The 26023-nt window shown below is 42.0% G+C and overlaps 1 protein-coding gene across 1 annotated transcript in view; it reads left to right on the top strand.

Moving 5' to 3' along the window:
* The first annotated feature begins 8671 nt into the window (after positions 1–8671).
* The window catches only part of ptprsa (protein tyrosine phosphatase receptor type Sa), a 260511-nt gene continuing 243159 nt past the window's right edge, over positions 8672–26023 (top strand). The window contains exon 1 of the mRNA XM_050053955.1: positions 8672–8924. The gene's annotated coding sequence lies outside the window, so the exon portion shown is untranslated. The remainder of the gene's footprint in view (positions 8925–26023) is intronic.

Raw genomic sequence — 26023 nt, 5'->3', positions numbered from 1 at the left:
GTCATGGCTCAGTTAAAACTGGGGAAAGACATTTAGTATAGTGGGGACAAATCAATAATGCAGACAGGCTGAGCAGGCTGAGAAAGACCAGAAAATTGCCGGGACACTTGTTTTGGAGCTGCTTTTTAGATCCATAAAACATCTTGGACCAGAGGGACTTCCGGAGGCATAGCCATCAGGATGGAGTTTTATGGTAATATTAGCTAATGATAGAGCAGATGTAACATTATGATTTGCCCAAGGAAGGTTAGCGGCTTCAGCGAAGAGTAAACTGGATGTCCCACACCATGGGAAATTAGAAATTTTGGCACATGCAATCCAGAGAGAGATTGTGTCTGATTCAAGGGAGCGCACATTCTTTGGACTAACAGCTGATGGAACCACTGATATAAGTACATCTAAGCACTTTTCCTGTATCCACATGCACATACACAGTCATGCACACATTACTGAGAAGCACCTGTCAACGAAAATATGTTCCAGCACGCATGTTTCAGAGGTACTGGAAACATTTGTTTCAATATTGTAAGAGGAGAGATAGGCTTCGCTAACAATCCATGCCCTAATGCAAGAGGCTGTGAAATTCAAATTATTCTTTTCATCATTCAGTTGCTTTGCATTTTTACTTTAAATTAAACTGATAGTTCGTTTGTTGAATAACAAAGCTTAGTATAAATGAGTAAGGAGCTATGTTAACATTTTTTTTAATGTTTGGTTTTTTAACTTTAAGTAAAGGCAAGCTCTATTTGCCCTGTGTCTGCTCATGTCATTGAGAATACTCAGGTGCACTGGTGGTATTTGAACCCACTGTCTCTCTAATGCCTCAGTGCAAATTTAGCATTTTACTTACAGCTAAATTAAGTGGTAAACAAGAATTGTAAAAACAATATGAATGGAAATCCAATATGGCCCTGGGTAATTGAAAGGCTGCGACTCAAATGTTGTTTTTAATCCAGTCCCATCATATTTCCAGCATTCCTGCTCTCTCTCTCTCAATGCTGTAATTTCCTCTCTCTCCAAAACACTCTTGTTTACATCGTCTGGTTCGCATCAAAGCGTCAAAAAATTACGATGCATAGCAGGACCAGAGCAATGATGGATTTCTTGTGAAAATGGTTTAAACAATATGCTCAGTCTCATTATGTGTACTGTCAGTCATTGGCTCATGATTATTATGTAATGCGCAAGCCTCCTTTAAAATATTTAGCAGTTTTATCTTTGACTGAGTGGTGCAAAGTTCTCCGAAGTTCTAATCTTTACAGCTTTACAGTTCTGATCATTACAGCTGCAAGCCTGTGTATCTCCCAATGTCTGTAACAAAGACACTCCTAGTTTTAAAATGTTTTAACTGTTGTCTGGAGATTGCTTATTTTCACAAAATGCTTAGGTTGTTTGTTTTTGTTCATCACTGTCAGGTATTTTGTGTTTTGTATGAATCTTGGCTGGAACTTAATTTCTCTGTAAGAGGACAATAAAGATACATAGAGCTTTAACTTTGAACAGTTCTTTTTACGAATGTCTGATGACATTAATGCAAATCATGAAACACTCTTAAATCTTAAAGCGACGTTTACCTTTCTGGAAATTTTACACTTTTCTTTGTTTAGGTTAAAATTCTATTAATAAGCTGATGGCACGCTAAAATGTAAGTCAGTTCCACCAGAGATAAAAACTCATAATTGTACCATTCTCATATGGTTCTAAGAAAACTCCAACCAATCATTGCATCTGGACCGAACCCCAAGGTGTTCCCAGGCCAGATGAGATATGTAATCCCTCCAGTGTGTTCTGGGTCTGCCCCTCCTACCAGTGGGATGTGCCCGGGACACCTCCAGCGGGAGGCGCCCAGGAGGCATCCTGATCAGATGCCCGTGCCACCTCAACTGACCCCTTTCGACATGAAGGTTCAGCGACTCAACTCCGAGCTCCCTCTGGATGTCCGAGCTCCTTACCCTATCTCTAAGGCTGAGCCCAGCCACCCCACGGAGGAAACTCATTTCCACCGCTTGTATCCGCGATCTCATTCTTTCGGTCACTACCCAGAGTTCATGACCATAGGTGAGGGTTGGGTCTTTTTCCAAAGGGCAAAACGAGGGATGGTCATGCAACACTCAACATAAAATGGTTACGGTATAGTGTTTTTAGAGGATGCATAATTGTTTACACTACAATAGATATATGGGCAAATGCATCCCAGACCACCGACGCAATTTGTTTGAGTGATCGGATCTCAATGCATCTTGATGGTCGTTTACTTAAACTTATATTTAGTGCTGTCCACATGTGATCAGATCACCCAAAATGCATTTTAATACCAGGTCCAAACATGCTCATTGAGGCAGTTCACCCTTAGTTAATGTAAGCAGCTAATTAAGGGTGATCCAGACAGCTGGAAAGTGCAAATTCCATTTGGGGGGCACTTTATCCAAAGTACTGCACAGTAAGAGGAGTGCCGCTTTAATGGGGTGACCTGTGGGGAATTGAGCCACTAACTCTAGCACAAGTAATCACAAAGCTGCACAGAAGACTGGTTGCTTAAATTTAAAACCAAGCATATCTGAGCTAGGATTGTGGATCTCTGCATCAGGTTCACGCTTTCACTGCAAACTAAATCTCTTCTTTTATTGTTGATTATGTTCCAGGGCATGGATGTGTCAAGATTCTACACTTTGCCTTCATTGAATATGTACTGTAAATGTGTGAGTGTCACATTCCCTGTGCAGATTTACATACTAACAAGACTACACTCTTTATTCTGAACACTTATCTGTTTGTTTACTTTCCAGTTTTGTTAGGTTTTTTTTTTTTTTTTTTGCTATGCCAGTCTCTTGTGTTGAATTGTTAACTTTATTTAACGTTTTATGTGTATGAATAATCCCATAAGGGGTTGGCTGTGTTGAAAAAGCCAGACACAAAAATAAACCATTTATTCATTCATTCATTCATTCATTCAAGACCGTTAACGTGTTTCTCTTTAACAATGTGTAAGTTAATTTGTGTGCATTTATTTCATCATGATATTTACATCGGCCACCATAATTGGTAGATAGGAGAAGTTTCAGTGTTGCAACCTCACTGCTAGATGCCACTTAATCCTCCAGACTGGACCTTTAAGCAGATGAGGACACATTCAGTCGACTAGCAGACACAAATTGGACAGGAATTCCAACTTGGCTCTCCTTTGGTACAGCAAATTCCACTGAAGTACATTATCTGTATCCCTTATCTGAGATCAAAGTTCTTTTAGCATATCATGTAGACTAAATAACACTTCTACAATCACCAATCAATGAACGGCCTTGTCCGACTTTTCTTCAAGCCAGTGGCTCTTCATTGCCGGTGCTCAGCCCGAGGTGACAGACCACCACTTCTCCTCTAATTAAACCACTCATCCAGCCACTCTGACTGGCATGTGTTTCCCACACACAGCTGAACATATTAAGGAGGGAGAAAAGGAGTTAGGGAGATACAAGGTCAACTGGGCAGAGCAAGGTTGAAGGAGAAGAAAAAAGGGTGATTGATGGGTGATGGGAAAAAGAAGGAATATAAAAGGAGGAGCAGGGAGATGCTGTGAGATAATCAAAGACAAGGTGCAGTCTCTTGTTTTTAAAGCAGAGTGGGTGGACCACTTCCCTTATCTTTATTTAGACAGAAGGACAGCTGAGAGAAACTCTGCCTGGTACAAACACCAGAGGAAATGTTCGGGGCACAAGGTCTAAGCTTATGTGTCATATTATCAGGAAACAAGGAGACATATCAGCCCCAATAATTTCATACTTATCACTTGTCCCCCGCAATATGCTATATCAAGTGTCCACAACTGTACTACTGAAAAGTATGAGTAACTGTGAATACACTCAGCTATTTAGTCATCTGACTTGCTTGAGTTGGCTAAAACTACACCTACACTTCCATTCAGCTGAGGTCAGCTGTTAGCCATCGTTTGCTGTAACCTAGGTGGGTAATAGAAACAATAACCTGCTTGCCTTTAGCGAGCAGCACATGCCAATATCAGGGTGCTAAAAATAGGTAGTTTTTACAGTTATTTCTGCTTAGGTAGCATGAGATCTATTACATCAGGGGTTTTTGAATGGGGGCCAGATTAGATAATGAAAATACCTTGGAGCAAGCTGCCTCTCACATTATATAGTAATTATAGGAATATTAATTGTTTAAGTAAACAAAATAATCATAAATATTACAAACAGTAGGGCATAACTATGAAAAAATCTGCAGTTATAATGTAAACTACATACATTGCAAAGTAACAACAACAGAGCTCTCTGGGTTGTGCATCTCCAAGGTAACGATGTAAAAGCAAGAGGGTCAAAGTTCAGGGTGAAATGTTGTGAGAAAATATTATGTCCCGATTGTGTGCATACTGCATGCAACAGTATGTGCATTTTAAGGGCAGCTGCAGTACCTACTAAAAGTAAAAAGAATAAGTATGTGATTTGGAACGCACCCTGTGTTTAATCCATAAGTGAAAAAGTATTCAACTTTTCACCTCTCCTGAAAGCAACTGCCCTCGCTCATGACTGTATGCTTCTTTGCTGTGGCCATATTCTGCTATACATAGCAAGGAAATATCTGGTGTTAGGTAGCAGTTTGTTTGCTTGTTTATTGTTTATCTATGGAATCACATGAGTCCTGACATTGTGAGGTGAATGGCGAAAAATGCAAAATGATCTTGCTTGATTGACCACTATTGTGTTAATCATATTGAATATTTTGAAAGACAAGCCAAGGGCTATTTATAATAGCTCTGCAGGCCACAGTTGGCACCCGGGCCAGACTTTTGAGATGACTGTATTACATTAAAGAAATGCTTCACTGCCCAAATTATCATTACTTTGTTGAATATGTTGAATATGTTAAGAAAACCTTACTGGCATGCCTCTGGTGAACGAAGAATCCAAACAACTGAGAAAATTCTTGATAAATTGAATTCCAAGGGGTCAGCATTTGGTCAGTACTTCCCAATCAGTCAACCCTTTCGGATGGGAGACAAATCTAAAAGTGAAACTAATCTATGTGCTCCTTAAACCCAGACTCCATTGACTGAAACAGTAATTTTACCTTGCTGAACACACATCTGCTGCCTTAATCAGTTAGTTTGTTTGTGTTAATGTGTGACTTTGATGTTTTTAAGGCTTAGTTGGATTCACCAAAGTCACACATTGAAACACATTTTTAGTTATGTTCCCCAAGTTATGTGTGAGTTTGTAAATCAATGTTTTAATATGGTTTTGCTGTCATTAAACATGGACCCCAATGACATCAATTCATCAAGAATTTTCTCTGTTTTTGGATTCTTCATTCAGTGTGGAGGCATGCGAGAAAAACAAGGCTCCCTCTACAAATTCACCATAACACAGGGTGAGTAATTGATACACCAATGGTCATTTGGGGCGTTAAGTGTTCCTTTAAATTCACGGCAGCACAACAGCGGGGTTGGACAACCGCGGGGACACACGCAACATGGTGTACAACTTGAGAGTGTGTGATAGCCCTCTACTATGCTTTTAAGATTGACAAGATAATTGACTCAAGGCACAATACAAATTAAATAATTCTGCCCCTCTCACACTGAGATTAACTGAGAAAGATTTGTATTAGAAGCCAATGGATGTCAGCTATAGCCTTTTTCATTCTTAATGCTGTAACCCTGAAAGGGCGACTGCAGCTGAGACACACTGGCTTCTATTAATACTTTGTAGTAGCTGGCTCTTTTCATTACTGAGGTTCTATCTGATTCATCCACCTTGAAGGCATGGCAAGGTTGCAACAGACATTTTACCCAGGGAATATTATGTTAACTGTTTTATTGATTGGTCTTACTGATGTAAATTGAATTTATGGAAATGTGGCAATTTATGTTCCAGTAACTTCACCTCTTTTAATGCCAGCAGTGAAGGAAGATTGAAACAAACCCCCCCAAAAATCTGCATTTGTTTATACAACTTGCTTTCATATTTTGCTGTACATATTCCTTGACTGGAGAAAAGAGAATCTATATTACATATATTACATTTCACTTTCTTAACAACAAAAAATATGAGAACACAGCAAAAGCACACATTTACACAACTCGAGTCAGCGACACACATAATAAAATGCAGCATGTTATAACCTACAATATTGTGACTACAAGCTCACTCATGAAATCCTAAATTTAACCCCGTTGACTTTTTGCTCACAACCCTCGACGCCCCCTTATGTGAGTACACATTATCAAGGGAATGTCCAATTATCTAAAGTAAAGGCAAAGACAGGCAAAGGACAATCAAATTATCAGTTCAGGGGACTTAAATGCTTTAGTTGGGCTTAAAGGTCACACATGGTCCTGTCTTGCTCAGTGGGTAGAGAATGTCTTCAACACTTTCAAGGTTAGAAGTCCGATCCCTGCTGGGGCCACAAATGATGAAATTGTTGGCTCTTGTGGGCTGCTTTTCAATTTATGCATCCCTGTCTCTTTGTTCCCACCAGCCCGTGTCACATGAATCGATTGAGGTCTGCCATCTTTAAAGGACCGTGCACATATTTTGTCATGTTTTAGCCCATCCTCCAGAAATCAGGCTTTTCATCATTGGCAAAATTTCAGCTCGTGTCAGTTCAATGACAGCGTCTGTGTTCTGAATAGACAGACATAATAGGAACAAGTGGCTGCGTGAAAGGTAAAATGCACTCATCACACAGCATGATTTGTATTTGTATCTGGCTCAACCGGCAACGGGAGTGAATGTGCCTCATGTTGTGATTAAGGTCGACAATAGCAAATTTAATGTGCTCGGGTTTTATTAAACCACCATAAGATGAGTCCATCCATTACTGTTATCACTGGTGGCCTCGTGTAATACTTTATAACCATTTAAGCATGTCAAATACACTTTTGAATTCAATAATGGTTTGTTTTATCTTAATGAACACTGCTTGTAATATTAGTTTGCTGTGCTCATGTAAATATGAGACGCCACACATTAAACAGCTGAATTCTGAAGGACGACGTGTATACCTCACATCTTGTTTACACCTGTCATGTTTTGGAAACGTTGAGAAAAACGGTCACGGGGTCACGCAGTGGCTTGGTTCGTCAGCAGCTCCACGGGTGCTGTTGTAAAACATTGTGGATCCACTGACTTGACGACTCGCCGGGGCCCACAGGTGTGAATTTGTCTGTGAATGTGTTTGTTTGTTGTCCCTGTGATGTAGTGACAAGTCGTTGACCTGTCCTATTTATCTGTCTTCTGTTTATACCCCCCCACCACCTCATAACATGAATACAGATAAGTGGGAATATAAATCAGTAAACCGCATGGATGGAAGGACGGTCTGATAGATGACAGTAATGAGCACAGAACCTGTGTTTCCCAGTGCCCCGCACCAACACACAATTTGTTGCCACTAGAGGAGAAGTGACCCCCTCCACCCACCCACCTACACACCCACCTTACGGAACAAGTTATTAAGGTGAAGCATGAATGGCCAAGCTCCAGCAGTGGGCTACCTTTCAACTTGTGAGCGTGTGAGAGCATCTGTGCACCAATATATAGAGGAAAGCAGCCCTGCCACTTTAAAGATTTGATTAAGTAAAACCTGCAGCTGAAGTTGATTGATTAAACGCCCTTGCAGTCTTTTTCTTTCAGTTTCTTTCAGCGAGCAGCCAGCAGAAAATACCTTCTAGCTTGCTCATCCGTTGTGAAGAATTTAAATGCATTTGAAGTTACTTTAAATATGCCAGTTAAAGATAGACTCTGAACTACTCCATTAAAACGTAGATCTTTAGTGATTTTACATAAAGATTTTTTTTCCAAGCAGCTAAATAAACAGCACGAAGATAACTGGTTTTCACTTGTAATACCAGTTTTCCAGTATTTTCTTAAAGTAAAATCATCATGACAAAACTGCAACAGATTAACCTATAGTCCCACTGCGTTTCCCAAATCATTCCCACTCCAAACAGAACCAAACGAGTTGCTAATTATTTGCAGTGTAGTACATGATATGCACAATGAACCTCACCTATAACTCTGATAAGGAGATATGATGCTTTATCTTTAAGATGCACCGGCTGCACCGGGGAGGGGGAGGCTGCCTCGACTCAGTGCGCGGCGCGCATTGGTCTGTTTCATGCTACCTTACCTCCCCTCTTATCCCGGGTAAAGGCAGGCTGCCGATGCTACTGGACGACGCCTTCAGTGAGGCGTGGGGGGACGGCATGACTTCATCACGTCAAGTGGAGCACTGCAAAAACACATCCTCGAAAGCAAGTTGCACAGCCTTGTGTTCCAGCTTCAAACCTCATTTAAACGCATGGAAAACGTGTTTTAATGCCTTAAAAAGAAATGGCATATTGTTGTGATGATGTGTATCTCATTTTAATTTTAGAAACAATAAATAAGGCTCTTGCATCCCACTGAGTTGAAATAATATCCCCCCAGATCAAGATTTAAGCACTCATTGCCAGATTAAATGTATTTTTATGCGTCTTTTTTAGTGCAAATGTTAAAACAACGTGTCATAAAGAAAGAGGGGGACGATGAAATGAGGGGGGAGAGAAGATGGAGAGAGCCGTGAGTTGAGGGGTGGCTGGAGAGGGAGGGCCGGACGCATGACATCATTCCCTCAGCTTCCCTGCGCGGACAGAGCTCTGGTTTCTCCAAGTGCGCACGGCGGCTGCTGCTGAGGGAGCGACTCCTCCTGCCGTACCCAGACGCGTCCTGAGCAACCTGCGCTCTTGGGGTGGATATTAAAAACATTATTTAACCCGGCAGAGGAACCCGTGAACCGCTCCTCACTGGAACCTGCCGCAGGGACGCACACATTTAACACACACCCGGGGATTATTGCTTGTTTTAATCATGAAGATGTGAGGGTTTATAAGCTGAGAAGAAAGAAAGAGGAACTCCGAGGCTGACAAAAAGGTAGGCGCACTTCCCCGTCTCCTTTTTACCCCCTCCTCTAACTCTGTCCAGCTACTTTTGAATGCCGGGTATTTTATGTAGAAGAGCTGGGAATTGCAATCACGGCTTTGTCATTTCCTAAACGCTTGAGCCAAAATTAAGCATGTGGGCATTTGGTGTCGGAGCGCGCGAGCTGTGCGTTATTCTGCCGTTTTAACACCCGCACAAAGACGCAGGCAAGTGCCCAAAGAGAGGCATCATTTCAGAATACTGCAAAGAGGGCTGCTACGGAGCTTTGCGATGGAGAGGGATGCTCGATAGTCCCGGACTCAGCGGGAGACCCGATTCTGCCACCGCAAAGCTGCTGCTGGTGCTGCTGCTGGTGAGCTGAGCATATCTGCTGCTTGAGTACGAAGGATATCCATCATTGTGAACGACGGTCGGAACAGGCACGGCTCCCCTTTCATTCCCCCACTGAGAGTTACAATTTTAATCTGCCAAATAAAAGAAAGCTGGGTGGGTTTTGTAGCAGAGAGGGGGAAGAAGATTCTCAAGAATTTCTCTTACACTTGTATGCGATGTGTTATAGCTGTGGAGCATAACGCATATTTCTGAATCATCTTTTTTTTGTCGGGCGGAGGTGTGTGTGTGTGTGTGTGTGTGTGTGTGTGCGGGGGGGTAGGTGGGGGTGCTCCATCTAACAAGTGCATCTCCACAGGGGTGTACTTCATTAGCCAAGTCAACCGTGAGAAGCTTTGCATTAGAATCCAGTGATGATGAACATGCCAGCAGATCATGAGACATTCAGTTCTTGCAGGCATCAATCGGAAATGCAATTTTCGATATATCACTCTCTCCCTCTCTTCTTCCCTCGCGGTCCCTCCCTCTCTACATCTACGTGTGTGTGTGTGTGTGTGTGTGTGTGTGTGTGTGTGTGTTGCTTAGGACCGGTTGTTTGATGTGATGTCAAAGCCTAAGGTATACATGTTGGACTTTTGAGACTACTGTAGTGGTGGTTTACACCCCTGGACGGGATTTGCCTTTGCGCATCACGTTGTCGATGGCGTGTAAAGGAGTTGGGTTTATTTCGAGGTGCGCAACTCGAGCTTTCCACAGCCCCACCGAGGTGGAGTCAACACGGCAATGACACGGACTTTTCCGAAGTGCTGGTGATGCCCTTGTTGAATGCTGGACACTCCGACTTGAATTAAGACCCTGTTGTCTGCGCGTATTTTTTTGCCAAATCTTTCATGTTGTTTAATATCCAATGTGAAATGTGACAGTTATCACAAGAATTTCTCAGTTCCAAACTTTCAAATTGGTTATTTTATTTTCCTGTCTTTATTTTTACCCCCTTAATGATGGTTCTTCGAAATTACGCACGGATCTGCCACAATGATGATATGCCAAAGATTTAAAAGATGCCCATGTGTGTCCTTTATCCCCTTCAAACCAGTGCAGACACATAATTCGGCTTCATTATATCAAAGCATTAGTTCTGATGGATACATGTTTATCTGGAGGTACGTGTTGAAACGTTTGCCACACAACAATCCAGTCGGTTTTTTTTCTCGAAGTTGTGCATTTTCCATCTTGTGCCGTCTCCTGTTTCGATCGCAACGAGCGCATCGCGCGTCTGCAAAGCTCATAAAAGCCAGAGGAGAGAACAATATCTCGCCAGCGCCCGGGTTGTTAAAAGAAAATGGCTTTATTCATTTTTCTTTGTACCCGTGGTAACTTAGTTATAGCTTTTTTATGGTGCCTGGAAATGGCTTACAGGCTTGCAGTGCAATGTAATGTAATCAAATTTATGATGTTGCTGTGTATTACAATTCCCTGTTATGCTCCGTCACATGAGAAATTTGGAGTGACCCCCCCCCCCCCCCCCCCTCCCTCACTCCCCACTCCTCAGCACACAAACACACGTACACACACACACACACACAGCAGAATGCCCAGGAGCATCAGAGCAAAGCAGGTAACATTCACCACTGGATTTGTATGAGAGGGAGCACATACCCCTCGCTCGCACCCAACCTCTCTGGAAATAGTCCACAGTCCTTCCTGAATTATATTCAGACTTATGCCACCACAGATTTATTCTGGCAACCAATCATATGCTTCTTGAGCTTTGCCTTTTCCATATTTCATGCACATTTTTTTTAAATAACAGTAGAAAGTTGGGCATCATGCAAGGAGGACATTAAAATATGTGGAGCTCAACCATAGTGATGAAACAAATGATGTAATGCATGAGTTGGTGTATGCAGCTTAACACAAAGACACACACACACACAGATTTGCATTCACTCTCTGCTTGTCTTTTGTGATGTCACATCTTTTTATGCACGACAGCACCCGTGGGATTTTAGGCTACTATTTGTAAGACGTTAATATTTCATCTGAAATTATAATTCTGGTTCCCACTTGAGAGCGGATGTGTCTGTATGCTCCAAGTCCTCCTCCTGGTATTAAGATGTGGTGCCACCCAATGATCACTACGACAGGAGGGAGTCACTCACTCTCTGCCGTCTTAACCGACAGGCCTGTGGAAGGACAGCTATTACTGCAGTCCTTCCCTCAGACTTAATGGGCTGGACACGTTTTATGAAGCGTCTCCTCACCCGACGTTTGCTCATGGAGCAATCAAATACCCATGTTGGACATGCATAGAGGCCACACACTCTAAAAAGTAGCGGCTCATTGTAGGTTCTTCTCAGATCTCAGAGCCAGTGAGGACGTCAAGGGGCTTTACTAGTTAAAATAAAGGATTTAATAAAGAACAACCATGAAATAGCATTTAATGAACTACAGGATGGCTCAAGCTTTGATGAAAGGGCTCATCAAAGAAACCCTTGGAAGATACCTTGTTGAGAAGTGGCTCTGAGGTACAAAGTGAAATCCTAGATTTGGGTCCAGCCAAGTGTTCCTTTGTTGTTGGGCCTAACTCCTCTCTTTTCCCTTTCTTTAGTTGTCATATATATCACACGGCACTGTCAGTAGGTCGCAGAGAATCTGCACACCTCTCATTTTGAGGCCTATTTAATTTTTAGAGTGCACAGCGTCACAGGTCACCTTTCAGCGAGGTGGCTCTTGGTAATGGAGACGAGGCAGGTTAGCTTTTTACTGCGTACACTTCTTAACTTGACATCAATCAACCAGCCGCTCTGTATGTATGAGATGGGTGATTGGATGGCATGCCCAAGCATCCGTTGTTTTCTCCCACAGAAATGCACTTCAATCATGCTCGCCTGTCACCAGCTGGGCAGCAAAGACTCAGACATGGGAGAGAGGCTCAATGCACATGTCGAATGCACACGGCGACAGACACGCACCTGCTTACACATGCACATATACTTTTATTGCATCTCCAAGATGAGCTATAAGTCACATTCGGCAGTCTCATTACAGGCCACCAACCTTAAGTGTGTGGCCATATTATTAATGCAGTAAAAAATGGAAACAGACGTGGATGGCTGGCAGAGCTGTTTAAGAGAACCCAAACATGTAAAGCGAGAGGAGACAGAAAAGAGAGAGAGGAGAAAATATTTAATCATAAGCACACTTTATGGAGAGTTTCGCCCATGTGCACTGCGGCAGTCTAATTACCAGGATAGTGCTTGTTAGTTGTCACCTCCAGATAAACAGCGGGCTATTTTTTTTTCCCTCTCATGTTTTTCCCCCGCCTGTGGCAGAATTTGAAATTCTAAGTAGCAAAATGTCAATGTCAGAGTATCCCATCTTATCGCATCCTCACCCCCACCTCTTGAGCCACATGCAAACCCACCAAAGTTATTTGTTTTTCGTGCGTCAGTGGTCAGGCTAAGCACTGTAAAACCAGTGGAAGATTGACATCTATAATCAGAAGTCTAGCAGTTGGCACTACAGAGGTAATTTAGATTGAGTTAATCATTAAAGAAAAGCAAAGCAGGGGTTGTATAATGTGACAGAGCATTTTTGTTCTCAGCCTTCTGTCCAACAGTGCCATATTGTACAGTAAATCTTGTCAGGAAGCATATGGTCCTCAAATCCATATGCAAATGAGTGCTGGAATATTCTAACAGCAGAGAAAGAAAATGTCCTCCTTGCGTCTTTTGAACACTGGTTTGTCATTTCAAATGGTAAAGATGTAAGCTCTTTAGAGGAAGTCTTGACTGCCAGAATGAGGGCAGAAAATGCACTATTCACAAGTTTTCCATGAACATTCTGACCTGGTTTAAGCCCACTGTTGAGCTTGACACTTTAATGGCTTTGATGTGTACAAAATTTCCTGGTACACGCCAAGATGTCAGGAAGGCAGGAGATGGGCGATCGTGGAGAAGTGCAAGATTACTACTCCATTTCCAGGATGGAGAGAAGGACCAGCCACTTGTGAAGGATGGGGGGTGTAAAGCCTCGGGGCCCCCTCTCTCCCTGTCAAATACGTTAAGCTTCATTTCAAAACACCATTCCATAAAGCGATGTCAATTCCTATCTGCCAGCCACAATCCAAACACGATGACGTGAAAGGGTTAAAGTGGCATCCTTTATTTCCTGCTTGGAAATTTTGATTATGTTGTTTTCACAGTAATCACAAAAGTGTGTGTTTTGAAAGAAAAAAATCTAACCTTGTCAGGGTTCAATTTTACTGGTGAGAGGAATACATCATAATCACCGAGTGAGTCTTAGTTCAGGTTAAAGCAGCATGTTAAGTGCTCAAAGGCTTTTTACCCAAGGATAATTGTCGTGGTAATGTGTGTGTTTAGACAACCGGAGAATATGCCAACAAATAATGTGTCCAGATGTAGTGTAAGATACACAATCAGAGGGGACTTATCAGTGGAAGGGGTCAACTGTGGGGCAAACAATCTGTGCAATATGGCCCATATTTTAAAACTGTATTTTTATACAATACATTTTCCATTCATATGGAAAACCAGTTGTCTCTCAGTAGGGAAAAAAGGATTATTTCACTTGATGTTACTGCAGAATTGTTAACTGATTCTTTACATATGTGTAACTTGTGTTTTTTTTTATGTTTTAAACGTTTTAATGTTCAATGATCAAGGGTTTTCAAAGTATGACTAAGTGCCTGAATAAAATAAATAAATAAATAAAAAATATATATAAAGTTAATATAAATGGCATTTGTCATTCCAATTAAATTTCTATTTATTTATTAATAAAATTGTTACTTAAATTTGTGGGATCGTCAGTGGTTGTGGAGCTTTAACCATAATGCTTTGGGAGGTATACACAGGAAGTACATTTTGTTGCCATAGAAACGGAACGAGAGTAGGCTAATTAGCTACGCAACTTTAGCCGCCTTCTTTTAAACTTATATTTGTTCACATTTTTTTTTGGCAAATTTGCATCTTTAAAAGTATGCCGAATTACTTATATGATGTTCCGGTTTGCAGGTATACACATAGAAGTGCAGTTAAGTATTGCTGGTTTACTCTAATTCTGAATAAAACTTAAAAACTATGATTACTATCCGAATTCTGGTGTAGTAAGGAGCGTCTTTTTTCTGTGGATTCTAAGTTGATTTATGGACGTTTATTCGCGGTGGACATCGGATATAATGATATCCACGGAAAATGTAAGTCACACTTTCTCTTATGAAATGCGTATTATGCATATGTGTATAGTTTTGAACGACTTATGACTCTGGCAATGACTGAATGTTGACGTTAATAACGGTTACCCAAGCTAACGTTACCTTACCGTTAACTCTTTGTTCTACAAAAATATAACTTATAAAACTGAAGTGACTGAAGGTATTCTTCAGTGTCTGCAGGCCTTGAGCTGTTATTGTGCATCCAAAGATTGCAGAGAGCCAAATATGTGTATGAATGGAGGCTTTTATATTACAGCTGTACGCATTGCTGCAGCACTTTGGTGCCAAAGACGAATATTCCAGAAAAGTCACATTCTCAGCAATAACAGTGAGCTTTAGTGTAACTTTGTGTTGGTGCATGCTTTGGAGCACACATGAATATAAAAGTTGCTGCTGTAGATGGGCAAATTATGTGTTAGGGTTAAATTATTGGGATACAGGTTGCTCATGAGGCAGAATTTTAGTGGACGTGCACCATGTTTGGCAATAGTACCATTTTCCATCTTTTTATTTACCATGAGGACCCAGTAGATCTGAATAACTAACAAGCCGTCCCTGGTTGCCAGCTTGGCAGGATGTTTTCAGGAAAGCAGACAATTACGAAACCTCTCAGTGGATGAGACAGATGTAAATCTCCTTGGGGAGAGAAGCTTACAGAGGGTTATTCACCACCACAGCCACCGCCTGCCCCCAAGGGTCGTAACTCTTGAAGGTCACGGTAGCATTTCACCTCCCCCCTCCCTTTTCTTGCCCATGACAACTCCGGTGGGTATCTCCGGATGTTTCCCGCCATACTGGTGAGCGGGTGCTGCTGATGGTGGGGGTCTGTGAGGATGATTCATCTGGACAACGGCAGGAATAACAAAACGCTGTCTCGCCCGTTTACTACTAGGCTGCATCATAGTCAAAGGCATCATAAAGAATGAATGATTCATACCATGTCTTGGATAGTCATTTATGTTTAATTCAGAACCGTACCATAAGGCGCCGGCCATGGTCCTCTTGTGGTGTGACTGGGTCATCGCCGGGAGTGGGTGGATAGAGCAGGCGGAGGGAAAGAGGAGGTGTGTGGAATGTCACGCTAGAGCAGGGCAGAATTAAGACAGAGAGAGGAGAGCATTGGCGGTGGCCTTGTACGTTTCATCTGCAGGTCCTAATAAAACCCTCACAGGCCGGCATTGATCTCTCCCAGAATAATCCATTTAGACTGAGCGTGCCTGGCCATGTGGGGCCTCTTCAATTATTTATGGCAGAATGCTGTGCAAGCTTCCGTTGGGATGCAACAATGTGCCCTGGGAAACCTGTGAACTGCGGACTGCAGGGGAGCAAGGGAGACACAGAGGGTGGAGAAGGAGAAATGGCAGATGGAAGGGGAGGACTGGTTGGAGAGAGATGTGAGGAGGGTCAGAGGAAGGAAGGGTGAGGTGGAGGGCTGGTAAATAACACCGAGGGATGCAAGGAGAGGTAGTTGAGAAGATAGTGGGAGAGGTGACAGGACAAGAGGAAGGGACAGAAAGGTCGACAGGGAGGTGACGAGAAAGAAAGGAAACACATACTGCACATAGCTATGCATGAAAGAATGAGAATAGAAGGTTATGCCAAACAAGTTTACGAAGCGAGAGTTGAAACAGAGCAGATCAGAGGGGTGGATTTACGGGTCATGGAGAGATAAAAGAATAAGGAAATAAAGATGAGAGAGGAATGGGGGGAAGGCAGAGAATAAACTGAATGTGCAGATGAAAGAGAACTTGAGAAATTCAGTTGGAGAAATGAGAAAATACAGTAAGAAGACAGAGATACGATGTGAGATCTGAGGCGTAGAGGAAGGAAAAGAAGAAAGTAAAGGGAGGTAGGGTAGGAGAGATTAGCTAGAAGAGGTCTGGAAGCATGAGAGGAAACGAAGTAGAATTATAGATGAGACAAAGAGGAAGAGATGACTGGAAATGAGGCAGAAATAGATGTATAGGAAGAGGGTGGAGAATGGGACCTTTTTAAAGCAAGTCATGAACAGCTATTGATCACGACAGAGCAACCCAGCATTATGGTCGCTATTGTGCTAAGTGGAGACACGTCAGCTTGACAGCCTGGGCAGTCGATCATTATTCCTGCTACACTCACCTTTAATGCCGCACTTAACACAAAGGAAACCTACAAAAAATACAGTTGTGTTCAGTGTTATGTTTTGTTGGACAAAACCAAAGAAAATCTTCGAGTAGACTACAGTCGGTCCTACATACAAAGCAAGTCACTCCACCTTTTTCAAGATGTCACAAGAAAACGATGATTGCATGCTATTTCATACTTTTCACTTTTCATAGTTTGAGGGCTGAATGTTTTGCAGCACACTGAAACCGTCCGCTCACAGCTACATATCATAACCCCCCCTCTGTTTGCCTGGTCTTTAGTCTGCTATTAGCAGCTCACACTCAGCTCTCATAAATCCAGGCAGATTTGTCTTACCTGATTCCCCCCGGCGTTCACCATCAAGCTCTCCTCCTATTGCTGTGATTCCCAGCACCCTATTAGGCTTTCCACCCATGGCGTCCTCCCGAATCAGGATTTCTGATCCGGAAGAAGACAACTGGAATTGAAATTTTCATCTGTGCGGTTGAGTGATTACATCCGGCATATTTTGAGAGGGTAGCCTATACCTTTATTCACAAGGGCTCTAACTCTTGTGACCTCTCTGAAGCTTGTGCTGAAACATAAAAGGTCTTTTTAGTCAAATTTCCACAATTTGGTCTTGAGATTTTCTGCCTCCATTGTACAAGCACCTCTTTGCATTAGTTCTGTATGCAGTGCTAGTCATTTTAAAAGCCTCCTCTGCATTTTTCTTTTATCTACCTGACAATAATACTGCAGAGATTTCATTTTTAATGATATTTAGAGTCATAATCATATATTACAACACAAACTTTCTGGCAGTTAGACACCCACATTAATTTCTCACTGCTAACAAAAGGAGAAGAAACCTCAAAGGAATGGAGCTGTGAGTGTGGCAGCAATTCAGCAAAGCATGCAGTAAGAAAAAGGAAAAAGGACCCGGTAATGGCCATTACAATGGCTGTGTCAAACGGCCTAATCAGATGGGCTAAACGGTGCAGCGGCATAGCTATTAGCTAGCGATAGCATACCAGCAGGTTTCTGTTTAATTAGTAGGGCCCCATTTCCCACCACTTGTCGTTCTCTGAAGCAGCCACCAAGGATTTATTGTTTGTCCACAGCCATTGATTATCGGATTCTAGTAATTGTTTCGCCTTCGCTTGATTAACAAACCTGTGTTCTCTCCAGAGGCTTGCTCAATAGCAGCCTTTAACGGCAGGACGCCAGCCAAGCTGCTAACGCTAACGGGTTGCTCACCACGAGTGCAATGGAGATTCAGAGAGGGGGCTGGAAGAGGGGAAGAAAAACCTTCCTAGTTCTGTAATTTTTGGGTCGAAGGGGAGTGTTGTTTCACACCAGCGAGACAGTTCATTAACTAAGGTGCCAGTGCTTAGTGAAAGGTTCCATAAACAAATCAGCGTATGGGTGGCCCCTCTGGCTGATGCATCCAGGTGCACTGTGCTTTGCGATTCCTGTCCAGCACTGTGCTGGATGATTGATGATAGATGTGTGGATGTGGCTCTCCAAACTGTGGCATTACTGGCATGTTAGGAATTTGAGTTGCCTGCCTCTTTTCTTGTTCCTTTTTTTCTTGCTTTTTTAGAGGGAGGTTCCAGTGATATGGGGCGAAAAAAGTAGAGTCTATTACAGTTGTGAAGAAGTAGATACATAATGACAAAGAGAAGGAGGAGGAGGAGCAGCGGGGCTGATCGAGAGATTTTGGGGCAACTTCAGGTCATACTTTGGAGCTCAGGGGTTTGGAGGAAGTAAAGGATTGAGGGTGGGAGGTAAGCATACTTGTGTATTACTCAGATGTATCTCCTTTTGTAAGCCCTGACTCAAGTCAGACCTTTACCTTTCATTAGGTGCCTTTCACAGATGTAGGACTTGGAAGTAACTCCGCTTTGTCAAAGCGGCGATACGTGACAACTTGGGATAAGAACGTGTTGGCATTCCCTTCCTTCTCCAACGACTCTCTGTCTGAACTCTGACTCTAATCCCAAGAGAAAGTGTTTGTAAAAACCAATTTCTTTCCTCTTTAGCTGTCATTACAAGGAACACTCCAGTTCCTGGAAGGGTGAGAACATTTTGCTGCGAGAAAATATTTGTTTAGTTGTTCTGTTCAACAACTAGAAAGATCCTACATGACACTTTTTTTTAAACACAGCAGGGCTATTTTCATTGTACCGTTGAACTCTCAGTAATGCAGGATGTTGCTTCACTCCAGCTGACTTTTTTTCTTTGCTAGTTTTTCATTTCTGATTTTGGTTGCAGCTTGAAAACATCTTGCCAAGAAGTACAGCACCCTGCCAAAGTATTCTCTTTATGCCTCACTCCATTTGTTTTCCCTTGTAGCTTTCTTCTTTGCTCTTACATGTCTTGATCATTTTACGGTGAGTTGTTTTTTGATACGGTGGCTTGCTTATTTGTTGATGTAGGAAAATCAGCTAATCCCACTGTTGTGCTCTTTAAAAGTCCTCCAATAATACCTTTCTAAATGAAGCAGGATAAATACCTGGAGGAGGACTTTTATTGGCTGCCGTTGGGACAGCGAACTGAAGGCCGCTGTCTGCTGCCTGACTTTTACCTTTTTGCTGTCCATCAGTTTGCGCCGTTACCTTAAACCAGCTGCTGAGGCGAGAATAGGATGCTGAGGGAGAGGAGGAGCGAGGTCTGTTTAAGGTAATTTATTTCTGCTGTCGCTTTGTTGGGTGAAGAGGAAGTGACAAATGCGGGCTGGTTGTTTATGAGGCCTGGCTAAGTGCTGGCAGGGCTGCTTTCCTCTGAGGAAGTTGGCTCTCTGTTTAATTCATGTCCTTGGGAGGTGCATTGCTTTGTGGCATAGTGTGTGGCAGGCGAGCTAATGAGAGGTGAACCTATCTGCTTCTTATTCTCCATCTGCTCCCTGCTTTCTCCCACTTTTTGCCCCTGTCCCTCTCACTTTTCCTTCCTCCATCTCTCTTCTGACCTCTTTTACCTCCCACTCTGTCCTTTTCTTTCCCCATCCACCCCTTGCTTTTTTACAACTCTGAGCCCTGGAGTCAGAGAGGCAAGAAATGCACACAGAATCTCCTTCCAATCGCCCCAAGCTTGCCCTGCTTGTCTGGAATGGAAACATGGAAATGGAGAACCCTTCCGTCCATCACTTCGTGCCAAATAAATCAGTCAGACCTTTGACAAACCCCAAATAGGACTGCCGATTTTTCAAAGCTGTCCCGTTCATCAGTTTGATTCATCTTCCCAGAGATGGAAGGCATGTTTTCTTCCCATGTCATCCGTCCCCCTCCCCTTCTACATTTACGGTCAGTGAGTTAGGGTTAGCGGGGGAGGCTAGGTCACCGCATTCAGTCTTCAGTGTTTGAAAAGACAAGGCAGTTCAGTGCAGCACCAGTGGCCAGGCTGGGAGCTCTAAAACACTCAGAAAGATGGACAGCAAAAGGACAGGGTGAGCTGAAATGTCGACCTCTCCGCCACCTCAGCTCAACTACATCCTCTGCCTTTTCCTCCTCCTCCTGTATACCTTTGTAAAGTGCTGTTTTAATTGACACGAGGGAAAAAAAGCTCTCTGGTTATCTGTCTGGCTGCTCTTGTTTCATGTCAATTGAGTTAATTTTTTCCCCCCTCCTGTTCCTTGTCCGTCATTCCTCTCTCTCTCTCCCTGTCTCTGTCTTTGCCTTTTGAGCTCTCCTGTCTTTCCTTTGTGCTCGTGTTTCTCTCTGCCTTCAGCTCAAAACCATTCCATTCCCTGCTGATTGCCTCTGTTGTTTCTCCCTTTCCTCCATGTCTAGTTATTTACATCTCCCTGTTGTCTCCCCCTCTCCCGACTCGTCTCCCCCGCACCGTTCTCTCCTCGGCTCTGACTTCAGAAGTTTTATACATTTGTCTCGTAATTTATGAAATGAAGATCTCAGCTGAACAATATAGATTCAGCTTGGAAAACAAAAAGTTCATCAAAAGACTGGCACATTTCCACACAGCAAAGATATTTATAAATACTGAATAATTTACATTTTGTACAACAAGTGTTATTTTTCTGATGACTGTTTATAAATCATTAGTTGAACATTAGAAAAAACAAAAAAACAAGATCATAGTGATCATAATTTGTACATTTTTAAAAGCATTTTCACACATTCAGCTACACACAAAGCAACTTTTTTTTCACTACTGGTAAAATAAGGTACAAATCATGATGATAATATGTCATAATAACAGAATATTTTTAAGGTTTAAATGCATATAAGTACGATTTGCTCATTTGAAAACGCAGAATTCCAAATGATTTCACCTAATTGCGTCCTGATATCATCTGTGTCTGCAATGAACATGCATTTAAATAATTTGCACATTGTATTTTGCATAGCTGATAATAAAATAATTATCGCTTACAAAATATGAGCAGTGACGTGTATTGGTTTAACATTAATGAAAGCTCAACAAAACATTTTCAATTATGTACAAGTCTATATACATAATGTTAAATAATTAATAACGTAATGGTTAATAGATAACTTACCACTGATCAATGACATCACAAAGCCTCAGTAATACCAGTGCCATCTGGCTTTGTGAATGCCTGCAAACCAGCAAAATCAACCATTAACTGCTCAGCTCTGGCAGGTCGACCAACTCTTCCTCCATTACCGAGCTATCCGAACATTCATCTGACATCACAGAGATACACTTGGCTCTGGAAAGCTCTCTCCTCTCTCATCTTCCTCTCTGCAGTGCGCAGTTTTGTTTGATTGACACCTCTGTATGTCCTCATATGTTCATGCTCTCCAGCCCTGAAAATGAAAGTAATACATTTTCACATAGATCTGTTACGATAACCCCCAGAAACATACCTCCCTACCTCAGCGCTGTGTGTTTTCATCCTTTCAGTGTGGTCACGAGCAGGTGAATCTCATCCATGACTGCAGGCACACTTCCCCTCTGCGATAGAAGGCAGGACTGACAGGAAATAGACAGATGGCAAATGTACTTTAGTTTTCAATGAAACTGTGAACAACCAGGTTTGTACAACACTTTGAGCAAGTGTGACACTTTTTTTTTTTTGGCATGTTGAGTGCTGGAAACCAAATGGCCTTGAGTTTAATTTGGACACTAGTGATATCAGTCATCCTAAGGCAGTCACATACTAACTTAATGGATAGATACCGTGGATAAGAGCAAAGCGTGGTTTACAGTATTCAAAGTAATTTGTGTATCCTTTTTTTAGCACACAGTATCTGCTATTAGTGGCGTTCATACATAAACAAGAAGAGTATATGAGTCAAATGCATGTCACTATATTACACAAATGGTCGAAATATTTACAATGCATCACTACATTCATTCATTCATTCATTTTCTGTAATCAACAGCATATGTGATTACAGATCGTGGTCATGGGGGGCTGGAGTCTATCGCAGATGACATTGGGCAAGAGGCAGGGTACACCCTGGACAGGCGGCCAGACTATCCCAGGGCTGACACATAGAGACAGACCATTCACACTCACATTCACACCTATGGGCAATTTAGAGTCACCAGTTAACCAGGAGAACATGCAAACTCTGCGTTCAAACCAGGAACCCTCTTCGTGTGAGGCGACAATGCTAACCACTGCAGAACCTGTGCCACGTGCCGCGTGGGTTAATGTTGCATTATTCCACTGCTGTTCAGGCTCTAGGTATGTCTTTCTTTGTGTCACCTAAAAATAGCTCTTAAGTGCACAGCCTGTCATGGGACCCCATATATAAACTCCAGTCCCGCTCAACATTGATAGTCAACTGTTGTATATTTTTTGAGTGCCTCTCTTTTTTTCCATCCTCCACTCCCCTCCTGTCCTCCCCTCCCTCTAATCAGCCTGTTCTGTCACTCTGAGATGTGGCTTTAACCTCTGGTGCAGTTTTTCACCGGCGCCCTTTGTTTTCATCTATTGTTCTTAAAAGCGATTATGACCATCAGACAGGCCCATTAAATATTTAGCTGCTGCTTTCACTGGCTTCACAGGAACACACACCACAGATGTTCAAAGTGTCTCTCTCTGCAGCAGGGACGTGCACAAATATTTCAAGGTGCAGTTGCTCAATTACATAAAAGCAGCTATTTGACACAGGGCCGAGCATGTGTGTTTGAAGGTCAGTGTTTGTGCATGTGTGTCTCTTTGTCCCTTAGATACCGACATACAGATTTCTGTGCGTTTGTGCTCGAGCATGTGCACGTGGTGTGTTTCTGTTTGTGTATGTGTGGTCTGTGCACCATATTTACTGCTATAATCATTTCTGCTGTGTGTGTGTATTTTTCAGTGGCTGCCCCTCAGATTACTTCGCTGTTCAATATTAGAAGAGTCCATCCTCCATTTCCACTGCAGGAAGAATAGGAATGATCAGTTGCTTGTGAGAACAATAAATATGCTCCTCTGCTATTGATTTATCTAAAGACATTTGGGACAATAGCTTCACAAATTATCTCTGCTTTCACTGCTGCGTTTAAGAATGAAGTTGAAATCTAAGAGACTGCACCCTTGTGAGATCCTGTAGGCCTATACAAGAGAAGATGCATTTGATGTGTCATTTTATTATTCTTTGAAAATCAATTGTTGCTCTCCTTCTCTCCCTTCTCTTCCTGTTTGATATTACTAAGTTTTTCAGTAGTTAAGGCAAAGCAGAAATTATACGTCTCGTGGACTTCTCATGATCATTATTTCGACTTCAGCGTCAAAGTGTTAAATTGTTAATTGTTTGTTTGATCATGAACTCCCCTTAAATAGAAAATTACAGGTTGAAAGGCTGTAACATTTACTGTTGATCTTATCATGTCCTTGCAGCAAAGCAGAGCTTTGTTGTCTCAGCTGTTATTATTCAGAAGGATTTTGAACAGTGTTAGCAGCCAGGGGTCCAGTGTCTTGCTGAAGGATGTTTTGGCTGCTCTAATAATGGTATGTGATATGCCAGTTATGAGACTTCCAGCTACAAGTCCACCCTGCCAGTTTATACTCTTACTCAGTGTTGACTGCAAGACATGCAAGAAATAACCCCATGCCAGGAACTGTGTCACATTACATCTTAAAACATGGTTTCGCATGTTTATATTGGAAACTCACTTTTTTCTAGGAAACCAAATAAGGCACACTGGCTTGTATGTTCACTCATGTGTAAGTGGGTTTCCTCTGGATAGTTTCCTTACCACAATCCGAAGCAGCAAGTCCCCCAAATGAAATGACAAAATACACTTGTCCATGCCTTCAAGAACAGTCGAAAAATTTATATAATAATTTAGGTTTAGTTACATGAAGGCACAAAAACTACTTTAGGGAAAGGTAATGGTTTGGGTTAAAACTACTACTTCACTGTCATCATTGTCATGGTAACAGTATTATATGCTTGGTGAAGGTTAGGGGATGACCTTTATCATTCAGCCCATCCTCCTTCCTCTATCGACGGACTTTGGCACTTTAAAACAATCTCAGTCATAATTACTATGGCCACTATAGCTGACGTTGTCACTTGAATGTAAAGAAATATGATTTTAGGCACTTGTCGAAATGACTCATGCTGTAACAAAGAGATGCAGGTTAGTTGGACTGGAAAATCTGAATTGTGAATGGTTTCTGTCTAGCTTTTTGTTTGTTAGCCCTTTGAAACTGGTAACCTGGATGTGCCCTGCCTCTGGTCCATTTTGTGCTGGGAAAGGCTCCAACCTTGTGAACCTAGACAGCAATTTATGCAGTAGATGGCTGGATGGATGGCTGGATGGATGGCTGGATGGATGGCTGGATGGGTGGAGGGAAGAAATATGATTTTTTACTGGAAACAAGACATGTTTCTCACTTGAGGTATAGGTAACACATTTACATGTTCAAGTCTCTAGTTGTGATAGTTTGCTAGACATTTTGGACCAGATCTGAAAGAAGCTTCAGGAAGAAATGAAGTCATAATAACTGAACTCAAAACATGTGAATTTCCCCTCTCTTAGTGGTTGTTGTGGTGCAGACAGACGGTCGATTAGTCTACCTCTGTCTGGTTTGGAGTGCACATTCATTTATGGTGTCACTTCCTGCTTACGGATGAGATTTCTTCTGAGAAAATACTTGGAACAAATTGCACAAATCCATAGCATTTTAAAAAACATAGATTCTGCTAAAGGTAGGAGTGTAATGGTACCAGTGTTGTGCAACTTTTTGATAAGTAATTGGAGTTACATTTCTCATAAATAATTAAATTACTTTACTAATTACTGCATATAAAAGTAGTTGAAATAATGTACTTTTAAATATCTGCCTTAGTTCTCTTACTAAGGCACTTGTAGCTATATTATTTTAGTGTTGCTGTAACACAGTGTGGGACAAGACAACTGTTTTATTCATTATTCTACCCATTATCACTATGAATGTAAAGTAAGTTGTGGAACAATAAAACGATTGATATGTTTCAATAGGCCTTTTTATTGTAGCCTTGACAGGCCTTCAAATCAAGCAGCCCAAGCCAGTTTTTAATACTGCTTTGGCAGAGTTAAATGAAATAGCTGTGTCTCAGACTTTTGACAGTAATTTCTCATTATGTTGTTTACAAAAACATAAACACACAGGTATTTCTTTAACAGTAGACCACAACAACTCACCATTTTTGTCCTTGATCTCGAGGAGTGAAAAATAATGTCCACATTTACAAATCGAGCTCAAATTGCCTGAACTGTTGGCCATTGTGTGCAGTGACAGTCTAATGCTGACTGATTGATTCACATCGCCATAAGGTCCAGTGAGTCCCCCTTGTGCAATATATATGCATGGTTTTACCCACTGAGTTCCAAGTAATGTTAAGTTATTTATAACTTAGACATTGCATTCAAGAAGTCATGGTTTGATTTATGCCCCAGTTTAGGAATCACAATTCAGTATGAGTTTGGCACAGCAGAACAAAAACTCAAACGCATAGGGATTCGTTTCTTTTCATTTATTTTACAGTAGTGCCAGTGTTAAAAGACAAACAAAATCCTCTTGCTTGAGACTGGGGTGGTGTTTTGCCTGCTGTCTTCATTATTAAAATGAAATAATGCATTACATACGTTATTGACACTGAATAAACACTTTCCCAAAAGCCAATGAGTCACAGTAGGTTATAAAACTGAGAGGCATCTGTTACGATAAATGTAAAAATACAAAATGAATAGGATAATAAAAAATAAGACTTCTGCATTAGGAGGGGTGCTAATTGACACATTTGGGTGATGCCGTTGAATGTACGTTAACATATTGGGCTCTAGTTTCCCGGCGCAGCGCAGGGTGGCGCAGGGTGGCGAACCCCGCGCAGAGCTAGTTTCGAGCAGTGCAACCCGAGGTGCGCTCAGTTTGGTAGTTTGGCAGACCGGGGTGCGCTGAGATGGGTGTGGCGGCGCAGCAGGGGGAGGTGTCGACAGATCCAGCTTGGCGCAG

This window comes from Epinephelus moara, chromosome 10 (genome assembly GCF_006386435.1).
Source record: "Epinephelus moara isolate mb chromosome 10, YSFRI_EMoa_1.0, whole genome shotgun sequence".
Classification (NCBI taxonomy): Eukaryota; Metazoa; Chordata; class Actinopteri; order Perciformes; family Serranidae; genus Epinephelus; species Epinephelus moara.
This window is presented reverse-complemented; position numbering and strand designations above follow the sequence as displayed.